General features: G+C 43.7%; 1 protein-coding gene across 3 annotated transcripts in view; it reads right to left on the reverse strand.

The window, feature by feature from the left end:
* sema4ba (sema domain, immunoglobulin domain (Ig), transmembrane domain (TM) and short cytoplasmic domain, (semaphorin) 4Ba) overlaps positions 1-17,035 on the reverse strand; it is a 382,578-nt gene that overhangs the window by 291,395 nt on the left and 74,148 nt on the right. Inside the window, exon 3 of one of the 3 annotated variants that reach the window (XM_078530413.1) lies at positions 4,319-4,430. The exons of the other annotated variants lie outside the window; for them this stretch is intronic. The gene's annotated coding sequence lies outside the window, so the exon portion shown is untranslated. The remainder of the gene's footprint in view (positions 1-4,318; positions 4,431-17,035) is intronic. 3 annotated transcript variants of the gene reach the window in all.

Raw genomic sequence — 17,035 nt, forward strand, 5'->3', positions numbered from 1 at the left:
AAGACTATACAAGAAATTATTGGAGCTTGTAACAAAGGCAATATAATACTCGTGGGGACTTTAATCTTCATATAGACTGGAACAATCAAATTGACAAAGGTGATCTGGAAGATGAGTTTGTAGAATGCTTTTGTGACAGTTTTCTGGAGCAATATGTTATGGAGCCATCTAGGGATAAGGTTATCTCAGATCTAGTATTGTGTAACGAGGCAGGGTTAATTAGAAATGCCATAAGAAAATAGTGATCATAATACCATTGAATTCCACATTAAGTTTGAAAACTTTAAACTCCAATCACAAACAAGAATCTTAAACTTAAACAAAGCCAATTACATAGGTATGAGGGGAGAGCTAGCTAAGGTTGATTGGGTAAATAAACTAAAAAGTATGGCAGTAAATGAACAGTGGGAAGCATTGAAAGAAACAATTCAAAATGTTCAAAATAAAACATTCCATTGAAAAATTCAGCGAGATAGAGCCATCTCTGGTTTACGAAGGAGGTTAAGAATAGTATTATATTAAAAGAAAAGATTTATAGCACTGCAAAGAATAATGGTAAGTCTGGGGATTGAGAGTCTTTTAGAAACTAGCAAAGGGGCCACCAAGAGTTGATTAGAAGGGAAAAAATAGAATGAGAGCAAATTAGCCAGGAATATAAAAACAGATTGTAAGATCCTTAACAAGTATAAAAGTGAGTAGCTAAAGTAAATGTTGGTCGCTTTGAAGCAGAGATAGGAGAAATTATCATGGGGAATGAGGAAATGGTGGAGGCATTGAACAAATATTTTGTGCCCGTCTTTACAGTAGAAGACACAAGTTATATATCAGAAAGAGGGGTTAACCTGGAGGCTAACAAGAGTGAGGAAATTAAGGTAATTAATTCAGCAGAGAAAAAGTACTGGAGAAACTCAAGGGACTAAAATCTGACAAATCCCCAAGACCCGATGGCCAAAATCCTCGGAGGTAACTGCAGCGATAGTGGATGTGCTGGCTATGATTTCCTGAAATTCCCTCGATTCTGAAATGATCCTAACATATTGAAAGTTGGCACATGTAACTCTGCCATTCGAGAAAGGAGGGAAAGAGAACACTGGGAACTACTCGCCAGTTAGTCTGACATTGGTCATCAGGAAAGTGCTGGCATCTATTATTAAGGAACTTTTAACAATGCACTTCAAAAAGCACAATATGAATAGATCACGTCAGCATGGTATTACGAAAGGGAAATGCTGTTTGACAAATTTGAGTATGTAACTAGTAGGGTAGATAAAGGGAAACCGGTAAATGTAATATACTTGGATTTCCAAAAGGCATTCGATAAGGTTCCACCCAAAAGGTTAATACACAAGATAAGGGTTCATGGAGTTGGGGGTGATGTACTAGCATAGACAGAGGATTGGTTAACAGACGGGAAGCAGAGAGTAGGAATAAATGGGGAATTTTCAAGTTGGCACTAGTGGAGTGCCGCAAGGATCAGTGCTGTGGCTTCAGCTATTTACATTCTATATTAATGACTTAGACAAAGGGACATAGGCCAGAATCTTCTGCTCCTGTTGGTGACGGACATCATGGCAGGCGTGAGCAGGCAATAAGGTGAGAAGGCCAAAAATTAGTTTTACATCGTCATGAAACCAGTTTGTGATCGTCCGCTCTGCCTGTCAATGGCGGACTGCATTTCCCACCCCCAACGTCGGGAACCTAATTTCAATACTTTAGCGGCTCGTTATAAGCCCTGCTTGCCGGAATCATCCCCCCACGCTGGATCATCTGGGCACGTTGGCATGATTGCCAACGTGTTTCACAACTGCACATTAGCAATGTGCACTTGGCAAGCTGTACTTCACTCGGGATTTTGAGGTTTGTTTGCCCACCTTACTTCGGGCAGCATTTGCAATCATCAGCACCAGGCTTTGCAGACAGCACCACATCAATTTTAGGAGGGCTCATGGGCAGGTCTCTACCTAACAGACCAGCCGTAAGATGGGAGTAGTTTTCCAATGACTGCTTGGGGAAGGTGGAGAAGTGGCCTCAGGCAAGGAAAGAGGCTGCAGGGTGAGGGCTGTACTGGGGAAGGGGGGTATCCCAGGGTGTGTGTGGGGGCACACATTGATCTGTGCAAGTGGCCTCAAGATGGTGAGGATTGAGGAGGCAGTGTCCAGAGGAAATGAGGCCAGATGGAAATGTGAGGGTGCGTGTGAGTGAGTGAGTGGTGATGAGTGATGTCCCTTGAGCTGGCAGTGAGTGAGATGTGAGTGAATGTGTGATGAGCTTGTGAGTGTGTGAGTTTAGAGTGATGAGAAGGTTGCCTTACCCTGGTGACACGGATCAGGTCATTCATCCTCGATCTGCACTGGATGGCCAACCTCTTCCGTGCAGCATTAGCGCTGACCACCACTGCCACTGCCTCCCAAGCCGGAGAGGGGAGATTGCTGGACCTCCTGCAGCCAGAGTGGGGGTGGAGGACATCATGGCGGGCCTCCAAAAGGCATTGCAGTGATGGGTCACTGAACTCTTCTTGGCTTTCAGGGCCACATCTCCACTGGGGCTGTCCTGGGCTGCAAGCATTGAGAACTGTGTGCGAGGCTGCAGTTTAGATATGGCACCCAGAGTGAGGAAACAGTGGGGTAACAGCATAGTGGTCAATTCAGAGGCTGCCCGGCAGTGAGATGACATGTTTGTGTTGCTGCATAATTAATGAGACGAGGAGCAGATGATACAGCATGAAAACCCGCCATTGTGGCTGAGGGGTAAAACGTCTTTTCTCACTCCCGCTACCACACTTAGCGCAAATCTGGGACGATTCTGCCCATAGTGTAATGTATCCAAGTTTACTGATGATATAAAGCTAGGTGGGAATGAAAGCTGTGAGGAGGACACAGGCAGACTGCAAAGAGATATAGGTAGGTTAAGTGAGTTGGTAACAAGGTGGCAGATGGGCTATAATGTGGGATAGTGTGAGGTTATTCACTTTAGGTGTAAGACTAGAAAGGCAGAATATTTATTAAAATGTTGATGTTCAGATGCAAGTGGGTGGACTCATACAAGGAATATAAAAAGTTAGAATGCAGGTACAGCAAGCAAATGGCATGTTGGCCATTATTGCAAGGGGATTGGAGTACAAGAATAAAGAAGTCTTGCTACAATTGTTGGGCTTTGGTGAGACCACATCTGGAGTACTGTGCGCAATTTTGGTCTCCATATTTAAGGAAGAATATACTTGCATTGGAGACAGTACAGCAAAGGTTCATTAAATCGGTCACTGGGATGAAAGGGTTGTCCGACGGCGAGAGGTTGAGTAAATTGGCTCTATATTCTCTAGAGTTTAGAAGAATGAGAGGTGATCCCATTGACATCCAAGATTGTGAAGGGGCTTGACAGGGTAGACACCTGGGTGAGGAATCTAGAACCGGAGAGGGGGCAGAGGGAGGGGGGCACAGTCTCAGGACAAGGGACTGAGATGAGGAGGAATGTCTTCACTCAAAGGGTTGTGAATCTTTGGAATTTCCTACAGGGTTGTGGATGCTCCATCACTGAATACATTTAAAGCTGCGATAGACAGATTTATGGCCTCTCAGGGAATCGAGGGATATGGGGAGCAGGAGGGAAAGTGACGCTGAAGCCCAATATTGGTCATGATCATATCAAAAGGTGCAACAGGCTTGATGGATATAGCAGGTCATCTCCTGCTCCTATTTCTCATGTTCTTAACAGAGATCATTGTGCTTCCTGATGCTTGCTGTTTCAGGAGTGAATAAGGAGTGAATAAGTGGCTGCACATACACAGCATCAGCCCACGGACATCAATAATATCATAATCTCACACACCTAGAGACTTCAGGTGCATGCAGGGGATGCACCTTCATACCCCACTCCAGCTGGGTTACGTGTGTAGATTGCATGGAATGGAGTCAGCTTTTTGCGACATTACCCGCGTGAATTTCATGCCCAAAGTCTTTTCGTTCTTGATTTCCACCACCCGAGGAAATAGTTTCTCTCTATCTATTTTAGTGTATCCCTTTAACATTTTAAATACCTCACTCAGTTCACTCAATAGAGCAGAAGCCATGTTTATGTAACTTGTTCTCATAATTTACGGCCTTTCCGATCACCTTAGGTGGACATTAATCTCACAATTTCTGTGATTGTGACAGAAAGGATCTGTACAACAGTTGTAAAACTGATTAATGATTAGTCCAACCTCAGAAGGAGTCCAAAAATGATTGCATCTGCAAGAACTTCTCTAGTGTACGGCTCGCAGAGAATTCTGTCTACGAACCAACACAATAAAACATCATTGCAACAGAAACAAAACACTTACCCAGTTGTTCACTAAGCCAGTCCCTTCAGCTCCATGGGGGCCATGCTTCACTCCTCAGTCTCACTCCTTCCCTTTAATCAAGACAATTGTGTTGATGTCTTGACTGTTAACCCTTAAGGTGAGAAAACATTAACATATATCGAGTTTGGAACACGCCACCTGGATTTTTGCACAGTGTCGCCACTTTCCACATGAACTGCCTGAAGCTGCACTTTGTTCTCATTCACACTGAACAAGGCCGGCCCAACTCATCCGTGACCCGAGCATCGTTCTGTTCCAATCGCATCAATTCCCAATTTGCTCCCATTGTGCAGGGGTAAAGAACCGAGAGTGATCCCAATCCAAGCAGAACATTTCTTGGCAAGCTAGTTCTGTGCTTATCAATTTTGGTCATATTCCGTGGTGGAATGTTGGATGCTTTTCAACAACAACAACAACAACAACAACTTGCATTTATGCAGTGCCTTGAACATAGTGAAATGATCCACGGCACTTCACAGGAGAATAATCAAAGAGAACTTGACACCGAGCCACATGAAGTGATAAAAGGACAGGGGACCAAAAGCTGGGTGAAAACGTTGTGTTTATAGGAGGAGTGAAAACCAGTGAGGCAGAAAGGTTTAGACAGGGAATTCCAGAGCCCATAGGGCCAAGCAGCTGAGGTATGACCGCTGGTCGTGGAACAACTAAAACTGGGGACAAGCAAGAAGCCAGAATTGGAGGAGCTCAGATGCCTCAGACGGCTGCAGGGCTGGAGGAGGTTAAAGAGATAAGGAGAGGCAGGACCAAGAAGACATTCTCTATCAGCCACACTGCGCACTGCAGCCACTGAACCTTGCAGTATGACAGGAAGTGATACTTCCTCCAGCTCCCACCTTCTCAACAAGGGTTTTTTTTTTCAAATTCCCAATTTTTGAACCTCTTTCTTTTCCCAGAACATCATTCACAGTCTGTTTCTTTTAAAACTGAGAATGACGCTTCAGAATTTCTTTTCCTGGAGATGTTATGCACTTCGAAAACCAAAAGCCAGTCGAAGCCAATGCAGACTGGATGCTTGTGGCGAGGAGTCACAGAGGTCAATCCACATTGGGTTTTGGGGCTTGTGGCTTTATTCAGCCCTGACACTCTTCCGTCTTCTACCCTCAGCTGGGCGATGGGTGAGGGTGGGGTAGGGAGTATGGGTGGAGCGGTTCCAATAGACCTCAAACGGCAGGGGCCATCTTAACTGCCAGAAGGGACAGGTTGACTCACGTGGCGCAAGTCGTCATAAGCGTTGCCATCTTTCCAGGACTCGCTGGGAGGTTTCGGCCGCCTGGCCTCACCAGAGGGCAGGAAATGGTTGCCGGCTGGCAGCGGGTGGCAGTGGAAGAGTGGCAGCGAGCGAATCGGGCGTGCTCATGAGCAGCAAGAGAAATCTGCCAGCGTGAGGTTATGTCCAGGAGTGGGAATGTTCAGAGGGTCTCCCAGCTGGTAGCAGTAAGTCGTTGCTGGGTGGGTAGGTGGGGAGGGGGTGTAATGGCAGGGGGTAGGTGTGGTGCCAGGGACAGAGCAGGGATCCTAATTGTTTTTTTGTAGGTTTTGGAGGATTTGCATGATTCTGCCCATTCAGCCACTGCACAGAGATCAGTACCGTAGGAGCACCGACATCAGAGACATCAGGCAGAAGTGACCAGAATAAAATCTGCTACCCCCCCATTACCATTTCACAGAAAGAGAGAAAACTCTTAAAACATAAGAGGCCAGATTTTCCCTGTGTAGCCCAGACATAAACTTATCCATCGGCCACCCAACACCTTCCTTCATTTCAAACATTCACCCAATCTCTCTCTAAAAGCTGCAGTGCCCTCGCCTTTAAATGATTCCTTTAGCAGAACATTCTGTACTCCAGCAACTCTCCATAAGCTGGTAGTGCCCTCCGAGTATTCAGTTTGACTAAATTAAAAACAGAAGTCAGTAGAAATGAAAGATTCTATGACAAGTTCCAGATCCACAACGCTATTCATTCCTTGGGTGACAAGTTGAAAATCTGGCTGAATAGCTTACAGAGATGCTGGATAATTGTAATAATCAAATTTAAAGTAACGTTCCGAGCATAATGCTAGCTTCACTCTTACTCTTCACTCTTACTCTTTGCACTTTAGGTATCCGCCATGGCTTATTTAATAGCACTCTTGCCTCAGAGTCTGAGGTTGTGGGTTCCAGGACCCAAGCACAAAAATCTAGGCTGACCCGCCAGTGCAGTACCGAGGGAATGCTGCACTGTCGAAGATACCACCCTTTAGTTGAAGCAATAACCTGAGGGCTGGTCTGGTCTCTCGGGTGGTTATAAAAGATCTCATGGCCTATTTCAAAGAAAAGCAGAGGAGTTTTCCCAGCTGTCCTGGTCAATATTTATTGCCATCAGAAACCAGGTTCTCTGGCTGCTGCTGTTTGTGGGAGCTTGCTGTGTACAAATTAGCCCCCAAATTTCCTACATTATACAAATGACTGCACGTCAAACGTACGTTGGTGGCTGAGAGATTTACAGGGCGCAACAAAAACGCAAATCTTTCATTCTTTAACACTCAAACCTAAAGCAGGTCCAAAAAGTGAGCACGCGGAAACATATTAAACCAGCTAACAAGTCAAGACCATCTAAGTTACCTTCTTAATAGTCCAAAGATGCAAACAGTCATAGTGCTTACCAGAAAATCAATTTGCATTCCTTGTGAGGTAGCCTGTTGCTGACTGTTTATAGTCAATGACGATAGAACATCAACCAGCAGTAACAGAGCTAACTCCTTCTTGCAAGTTCCGACTCAGTGCGTCAATTGGCTTGGTTGCCTGCTTGAATTACCTGTTTGCCCTTGTTCCCCAGTGGTATAATATTCCACAGCTCCTTAGCAACAGCCATTAATGCCCATTCCCATGCAGTCCGACTTTGAATAAATCCGATTTCATAAAAGGAACTTCCTTTTTTGTTTGCACGCTCCTGTAATTAGTCACTTTAGCCAAAACAGGACTCCTACGCTGACAGAAAAATGAAATGCCTAATGTACCCACACCTCAGAGTTAATCTCCAAACAGGAATGGGTCAAAACATTATTGTAACATGCTGTGCGTAATCAAGTTGGCCAACTCGTTGCACAATGCAGTTGATCTACAGATCTTCAAATCCTCTCGGTTCAGAAGCAAAACAAGCCAAGAATAGCACACACTTGAACTAAACCATTCTTTAATGCTTTTCAGAAGTTCTCACACAGCCTTCTTTCTAGGTTTAATTTGACTCATTCCTCATGTTGCATGGAAAAGAACAGTACAGGTGGTCTCACTCTTCAAAGTGAGCTTGAAGAGTATAGTCAAATGTCATCTGCATATCAAAACGAGAGAGGCTAAGAATGTTACAATTAAAGAAGATGCAGAAAGCTGAATAAATAAAAACTCGCTGTTCACATAGTTACCGAAGTGATTCATTGAGGCGTAATCATAAAATGGGCAACAAGCCGGGTGGAGCTGTTCAGAGAGACGATCAGAAGCTGGGTCAAAGGGGTGGGTTTTAAGGAGGCTCTTAGAAGGAGGGAGTGGTATAGAGGCATAAGGGTTTAGAGAAAGGACTTCGAAGAGTGAAGTCTAGGCCAGTGGTTTTTGAAGCGTGGTTTATGAGGGTTCTCCAGGCGGTCCGCGGGCTGGTCCAAAATACAAGTCACTGATACACAACACCACAGCCAAGGTCCTATGGGAGAATAGGCCAGAGCTCTCACTCCCAGCAGTCACATGACATCGCACAACCAGACGAGCGCCCCCCATGTGCAGCATGAGACTGTCAGCAACAATGGTGCAATTATTATAAGCAAGCTTTATGTTACTGCTACAGCACACGACTGTTAGATCTGATGTTCAACACTTGTGGAGCTGAAAACAAAGAAGAGGAACTGGCTGAACGTGGAGCCTGACATGAGACTGAACCTCTCCAGTTTGGAACCAGACATCACCTCATTGGAGTCTCATCAAAAGCAGCTCCATTCTTCCCATTAATTCTGATGATGTTTTTGTGGTGACAAGCACAGTGGGTGGGGTAGGACTGGTAGATGTACGCAGGGTGTTTTTGCACTGCCTAAGTGGCCCATAGACAAAAAACGTCTGAGAATGACTGACCTAAAGGCATGGTTACCTATGGTGGAAAGGGGGATGCATAGGAGGCCAGGATCAGAGGAGTGGAGAGTTCTGGGGGTGGTGGTGGAGAGCTGGAGAAAGTCACAGGAATAAAGAGGGGCAAGGCTGTGGAGGGATTCAAACACAAGGATAAGAATTTTAACTTTGAAGCACTAGGAGCCAAAGTAGGTCAGCAGACACCTGGGTGGTTCCATACAAAATAGAACAGAGATAGCAGAGGTGAACCCCAATATCTTACAGAGATGACAAATATTTGCAGTAATCAAATTTAAAATAATATTACATGCACAATGCTAGCTTCACTCTTACTCTTAAGTCTTACTATTACTGTTCATCCTTAGGTCTCAGCCTTGACTCATTGGGAAGTAGCTCTTAAAGATTAATCTGAAGATTATGGGTTCAAGTCCCACTCCAGAATTTGAGCCCAACAATCTAGGCTGATACTCCAGTGCAGTACTGAGAGAGTGCTACACTAGTGGAGGTGCTGTCTTTCAAGTTAGATGTTAAACCATGTCCTCATTTTCCTCTTATGTGGATGTAAAGATCCCAAAATGCTATTTTGAAGAAGAGCATGTGAGTTCTCCCTGGTCTTCTTGCCAATGTCTATGGAGAGAGAAAGTGTTAGAGAGAGAGAGGCTGGCCAGCAGACCATTGAGTTAGTCAGGTCTCTAGTGACAAGAGCATGGATGAGGTGCGTGATATTCCAGAGGCGGAGAGGATATGGGATATGCTTCTTATGCTTCTACTTTGGTTGTGTTGGCATCACAGATTAACATCCTCATTGTGCCAACATTGTTTTTATTATGAATGTGGTTAACAATGTGATAATGACCAGATAATCTGTTTTTATAATGTTGATTGAGAGATAAAGGGTTGTACACCAGGGATAGATCCCCTGCTCTACTTCGAGATAATACCATGGGATATTTTACATCCACCTGGGGCCTTGGTTTAATGTTTCATCTGAAAGATAATATCTCTGACAGTGCAATGTTCTCTCAGTGCTGAACCAGAGTGTCAGCCTTAGTGTTTAATGCACTCAAGAGGGACTTGAACACAAGATTTTGTGGTTCATAAGTAAGAGCTCTAGCAGCTACCAACTGAGCCACAGCTGACCAGACACCTAGCTCAGAGTTGAGGAGGATGCCATGGAGCTGAAGATTTTGAGACAATAACCGGGAAAGGGGATGGAGTTGACAGCAAGCATGCAGAGCCTGTGATGGGGATTGAAGCCAATAGCTAGGATCCTTCCAGTGTTTAGTTGATGGAAACTGCAGCCCATCTAAGAACAACCATTGATTGAAGATAAAGGATTGAAGAACAACAAACAACAATTCAGAGACAGCAGAGTGAGATGGTGGCTACATCATGAAGCAGTTTGAGCGTACACTAAGACCCCTTTAATCCTGAAGTAAAAGACATAAATCGATCCAAAGTATATAGAGTTGATAGATTTTACTAATTAGTAAATTGTCATTATGTTGTTAGTTTAGCTGTTCCTCCAATGACTCAGCATTCGGTACTGCCATCATTTCCAGCTCTTATTTCAGCACAGTACTCTGCTTTGAAATTCCGCTGTGCTCTACCAGCTAGTCGTCCATGCTTAACAGTATCCAGACACTACACCAGTAAAGGTATCTTATTAAACTAAATTAATTTCAGTGACATAAAATCTCTAAAGAGAATACATTGTAAAGGATACTGAAATCTGATTATCAACCCGAATAGTATCAGCCGTAACCTTTGCCTTTGTCGTGGGTGTGAAAGCTGCCACTCCCTAAAGGGTATCCTGTCCTTTTCAGAAAATGCAACATACCTTCAAGGTAACCTAAAAACGCAGACATATTAAGGCCATTTCAGACCTGTGAACATTCAAATGAACTTTGATAAATTTCCAGGTCCACATGGACATAAACTTGGTCAAATTCAGATCCACACAGGATTTTCTTTTCCAAATATTTGTCAGTTCACTTCAGTTTCAGGGGGCTATGGATGGGGGCAAATCTTACCTCATTCACTAGTAGGGCATTGCACTAGGTAACCCCTGAAGATACCCAGAAATGTGCACTGGAAGATTCTGGAAAGTAATACACAAATCCAGATCTAAAAATCAGATTCTGATGTTCATCTAAGCCCACCTGCACCCTTCAACTCTTGGGATGCACAACAACTTACATTTATATAGCACCTTTAACGTAATAACATGTCCCAAGGTGCTTCATAGGAGCACTACTCAACAAAGTAGATGGTGGCATAGTGGTAACATCACTAGACCAGCAACCCAGGCAAATAATCTGGAGATATGGGCTCAAATCCCACCAGAGCAGCTGGTAGAATTTAAAGTCAATGAATAAATCTGGAGTCTCAGTAATGGTGACTATGCAACTATCACTGGTTATCAAGAAAACCCATCTGGTTCACTAATGCCCTTTAGGGAATGGTATCTGCCATCCATACCTGGTCTGGTCTGGCCTACATCTGACTCCAGATGCACAGCAAAGTGGTTGACTCCTAACTGCCCTAAATTCATTCATGGGATGTGGACATCGCTGGCTAGGCCGCCATTTATTGCTCATCCCTAATTGCCCTTGAGAAGGTGGTGTGAGCTGCCTTCTTGAACTGCTGTCGTTCATCTGGTTCAGGTAAACCCTCAGTGCTGTTAGCAAGCCACTCAGTTCAAGGGCTATTAAGGATGGACAATAAATGCTGGCCTTGCCAGTGACGCCCACATCCCATGAAAGAATAAAAAAAAGTACGACACCAATCCACACAAGGAGATATTAGGTCAGGTGACCAAAAGCTTGGTCAAAGAGGTAGCTGTTAAGGGGTGTCTTAAAAGAGGAAAATGAGTTAGAAGGTGGCGAGGTGTAGGGAGAATATTCCAAGGCTTGGGGCCTTCAGGCAGCTGAAGATGTGACCACCAATGGCAGAGAAATTAAAATCGAGGATGCTCAAGAGGCAGAGCTAGAGGAATACAGATATATCGGAGGGTTGTGGAACTGGAGATGACAGAGATAAGGAAGTGTGAGGCCATGGAGGGATTTGAAAGCAAGGATGATAATTTTAAAATCGAGATGTAAGGGGGATAAGGGAATTGTAGTCAAAGAAAAGTTTAATCTCATATAGAAAAGGCAACAGTTCAGCGAGGTTGTTACGCACTATTTGAAGAAGAGCGGAGGAGTCCTCCATGCATTCTGGCCACTGTTTATCCCTCAACCAACATCACATAAACAAATTAAATGGGCATTATCCTATCGCTGTTCGTGGGACCCCGCTGTGCACAAAATGGCTGCCACGTGTCCCTGCATGAGGGCATCGACAATATGCCAGAAGTGCTTCATAGACTGTGGAGCCACTTCAGGATTTTCTGAGGCCATGAAAAGCTCTATATGAATGCAAAGACAAATTATGTCACAGTTATATAAAGCTCTGGTTAGGCCACATTTGGAGCACTGCATTCAGTTCTGGGTTCTGCAACCCAGGGAGGATACACTGATCTTGAAGTGGGTGCAGTGCAGATTCATTAGAATGATACAGGGGCTGAGAGAGCTAAATTATGCGGACAGGTTGTATTCCTTTGAGCAAGGGGTGATCTAATTGAGGCATTGAGGCACTTACAATGAGTAATGGAGTTGGATAGAGAGAAACTTTTCGCTTTTGCGGGAGTCCGGAAGGGGTCATAGCCTAAAAATTAGAGCCAGGCTATTCAGGGATGACGGCAGAAAGCATTTCTTTACACAAAGTGTAGTGGAAATCGGGAACACTCTCTCCCTCAGAAAGGTGTGGAAGACTGGGGAACCATTGTAAGTTTCAAAACTGACAATAACAGATTTTTATTAAGCAAGGATCTTAAGGGCTAAGGCAGGTAGAATGAGTTGAGATACAGACCAACCATGTTCTGACTGAATGATAGTACAGGCTCAAGGGGCTGAATGGCCTTGCCCTGCTCCCATGTTAAATACAAGTCCTTTTTTTTTTACTTATTTGCAAGAAACGCCATAGAAAAAAAACATGAGCAGAGGTGAAATAAAAGACAAACTCTCTCAGTTCAAAGAAAGTTCAAGAGGAGGCACACTCCTGGCATCATTCCTGGGATTAGTTATAGATTAAACAAGGAGGCCTGCTGAAAGAAATCACTGGTTAAAAATCACAGCTATCAGGAATTTCGGGCTTCCAAATCCTCACGTAGGTCGATGCCAATCCAGAATCATCAACAATGGTTTGCAGACATGTGGGCAGACCATAATTTTCATAATAACTATCTTTTTGAACTTTTCCAGAGATGTAGTCTGAAACAGATGCCTCCATTTTCTGTACTCTTGGATTGGTTCCATTTAGATGGCAATAATTTAGTGTTTGTAAGCCTGAAATCCATGCTGCCAATACCCCTTTAAATGCTACTGTTTAGGGCATTTGTAACTTTGGCATTGTGTGGGTGCAATTAATTTCAGACTGGCTTTTACTGAGATAATATCAATGTAAGCCGATCGTATTTTGTGCTGTCACTTAAAGAAACGACTTAAACGCTCTTTTTCAAGGCATCTCTGACCCAGTTACACCATATTACCTTATATTTTAATTTATTTTCAGTACTGTTCATGGCTAACCTCACACATTTGTACCAGATGGACCACTTGCAATTTTTGTTTTACAAAAAGTTTCCTTTGAAAGTTTCCTAAGCTACAACTTGCAATGCAAATGAATGTTACACCGGGCAACATTAAAGTCACATTTTTACTCTTCGATTGAGAAGAGGTCAGGGGCTGAATCATAATATTCCATTCAATAAGTTAACCAGTAAATAATTCTCTTTGTGTCAAAGTGTATTTAGTGACAGAGAGCCACCAGAACTGTACGTAGAACACTGCACTGGTGGATCTTAGTTTTCTGTTTACTTAGCATTCTTTAATCTAGAGATATCGATCTAATGCCTGACTTTCCAACTAGCATCAGCTGACTTAAGCCAGGAATTCTTGCAGCTCTTGTTTACATCTCAGAGCTAAAGTAATATTGCGTGAGTTGGACAAAGGGATCAGGTTCAAATGAGTAAAAAGAAAATTTAGCACTAATAGCAGGTTTTAACAGTTGAAGAATGCAAGGCAGACCGTGCTGTGTGCAAACTGGCTGCCATGTTTCCTATATTAATTACAGTACTGACTACATTTCAAAAATATCTATTTGGTTGTAAAGCATTTAGTGGCGTCCTGAGGTTGTCCCCCTCTTTCTCTTTCTTATGGCTGATGTAGATGTTGAGTAACAACTATAATTTTACATTCAGGTTAAGCCAGGTAATTGTGCCAGGAGTAAAGGATTGTGTCGCTGTAGTGCCTCTATCATAGTTGTGAATTGGACACAGGGGTGCCACATCTTCCACTGGCTGTCCTGGGTGACCACAGTCACGCACTTGGTAAGTTTTTAATTTTCCATTTGTATATCAAGTGTCCACATCTGCCAAGGCTTGTGCAGATGTAGTTTGGGGTTGCTCATGACCTTTGTGAATGATCGGAGCCAGGAATCTTCTGTGTCGTGCCTTTCCTGAGACATCTCTGGCTCTTTGTGAACTCCATTCAGCTTTCCAAAGGTTTAGCAGAGTTGAAGTCACACTGTCTAGGGTTAAGCGTGAGGGTCCAAAAGAACTAGCGCAACTTCAGGGAGTGCTGAGGGACATCATTGAGGTCCTGGTGGATGGGTTCTAAGGCTGTGAAAGCGCTACATAAATGAAAGTCATTTTGGTTTGGTGAGAATGATTAAACAGCTTCACAGCCAATAGCGTGTCATGTCAATGCTGTAGCAATATTATTATCTACACTCGTTAATAATGATCTGTCATTCCTCCTTCAGCAACAAACCGAAGCAAGGAAGATAAAACTGGTGCCTCACACAACAGAACCCATCCCTCACAATAAGAGTTTGGTGCCTCAGATCCAGAAGGCACTCCCTAACATCTAGTCCCTGTAACATGGTGCGCACTGTATCAACATCACTGCTCGAAGCAATCCAGGGACACATCTGCACGAAGGAGGTTAGCAATGAGTTTGGGAAAGAATGATCATCATTGAGTTATAAGGAAAGACCATGAAATCAAATATTCAGACTGGCGTAACCACCTGAGGAAGCAAGCACAAACCAGCCAACAGCCCCAAAAAGAGATGACACAGCCCTTAAAATATACAGACAGCTCTGAATACAGGCTTGTGACGCATGGAGATAAGGAGTTAGAATGCAGATATGTTGTCAGTGTACTCCAGCAATTATTGCAGTGCACAGTAGACTTGGCAGCAATGGTAGGTTTAAAAGTGACTAAAGAGGGTGAAGGGGAAAGCAGGAAACATGGAAGCTGACGGCATGGGATTTATTTTCAGGCAGGTGGGGGGAAATTTAGGAGCAAGTTCCATGAGCACAGGTATCAGGAACAATCAAGAGTTGGGAGTCAGGGATAATTGCCAGGAGCTCAGGAGTTACGAGTTGGGGAGAGATGGAGACTGGATTGAGAGACAGACTGGGAGATGGAGGCTCAGGGTATAGAACCCCAGAAGGAAAAAACAGATTTGACCAGTATTCTTAGTTTTTACTGGTTTTTTTTCCTTCTGGGATAATGGGTTAATAGTTAAGAGATAGTGACATGCACTATGATGTAACAGTGACATGTGCAAGATAAGATAGAATAGTCTACATGTTGATCAGAGTCCCAAACAGTCAGTCCTGTCTCTCTGTGTCAAGAGGCAAGAGGCAGGAAATACTCCATGGAGCTCAGTGCAACAGGCACCTGAATATAAACTGAAGGTGAAGCAGAATGGGACATCCTTTACCCAGCATCCATTGTGGCAGAGAAGCCACTCTATTCTGAGATGCAGCCGTGTAAGCATTCAATCCAACAGATAGGGCAGCTTCTCTGCCGCTATGGATCTTGGGTAAAGAGATCGCCATTCCAATAAAGCCATTTCTTTCACCTGTTGCCGCCTCACACTTAATTGCATATCCTGCGTTTTAAATCATAAAGAGACTTGGAGCACTGAAGACTGCCTGTACTTTATAATTTGCGATTGCCTGTAGTTTCAAGGTGCAGCTTGTATCTATTACAATGTAAGTTTTTTTAAATTCTTTTATGGGATGTGGGTATTGTTGGCAAGCCCATCACCTATTGCCCATCTCTAACTGCCCTTGAGAAGGTGGTGGTGAGCCACCCTCTTGAACTGCTGCATGCCATGTGGTGTAGAAAGGGAATTCCAGGATTTTGACCCAGTCACAGTGAAGGAATGGTGATATAGCTCTAAGTCAGGATGGTGTGTGGCTGTGAGGAAAACTTACAGGTGGTGGTGTTCCCATGTATCTGCTGCCCTTGTCCTTCTAGGTGGTAGAGGTTGAAGGTTTGGGAGGTGCTGTGGAAGGAGCCTTGGTGAGTTGGTATTTGGGATTGCCAGTAAGTGTGCAGGTGTCTATTTTTTGGTGTGTCCATTTTTGGGGGTGTCTTTTTCACTACATCTGCAACCGATCCTAATGATGAATGATTGGGGATTCAGATGTTTTAACGGTTCTGCGCTCAGACCCTTCCTCGGCCTTTACAAATCCAATACTCATGACAGAGAGCCCATTTTTAAACATTTATCTTCCTTCCTCCATGTGACACTGCACACAATTCTGCATCATGTAATTATATAAGAGTTAAACTATAACCTCCTGTAAGAAGAATTTAATTGTCTTAACCCTTTATCAATGACTTTAGTTTAAACAAGTTATTTTTCTGTAGCCCGAGTACGGCTTCCCTTTGTTCTTAACTTCCAAATTTCACCCTTGTTATATATAATCGCTATTCCACTAAGTGAAACATTAAAACCATGTCTTTGGCTCAGTACCATTTCTACCACAGATGTTTACCTTCGCAGCGCTAACCGTTCTTCCTGTAATTGTCAATCGATTGAAGCTCTTTGAAATGTTTACGCTGTCTTTTAATGAGATTTACCGAGGTGACTAAACTGACCATTGCCTTAAGGACAGCCCTGATTCACTAGCCCAGTGGTGTTTTAAATTGGCAGAAACCTTCTTGCAAAGGCTAAAGGTTAATATAACTGCAATATAAAGACAAATCAATAGCAGTACAAAAGCAACAGACTTCAGGGCAGTCTGAATTACCCCTTTTCTTTTAGTGCCTCATATGTCCTCATGTCTCTTCACCTTTCTACCAATATGATACTGCTTTCCTCCCATGCCATTAAACTGGCCAACTGGCCAATTAAGAATCACTCACCATAAATGCGTGGCGCCTTTTACAAACTCTGGTAACTAAATCTACTCCAACATCACGGTCAGAGTGTAAGTGTACGCTTGCTTGAAGACAATGGCTGCAGAAGTTGCCATGGATTAACCTTAAATGGCTGTTCGACACCATTACCAACTGAACGTGACTAATGATGGCAACTTTTGGCACGACCCCAACAGCAAATTAAACAAGGAAGGAACCTTAAGGAGGAACAATGAGTAACAAAAAAGACTGGGAATGCATAGTTGGTCAGTCAGCATCTGTGCAGAGAACCAGCAGTTAGCTTACCAAACTTGTATCCTTCTGCA

Source organism: Cetorhinus maximus, chromosome 26 (genome assembly GCF_964194155.1).
Source record: "Cetorhinus maximus chromosome 26, sCetMax3.hap1.1, whole genome shotgun sequence".
Lineage (NCBI taxonomy): Eukaryota > Metazoa > Chordata > Chondrichthyes > Lamniformes > Cetorhinidae > Cetorhinus > Cetorhinus maximus.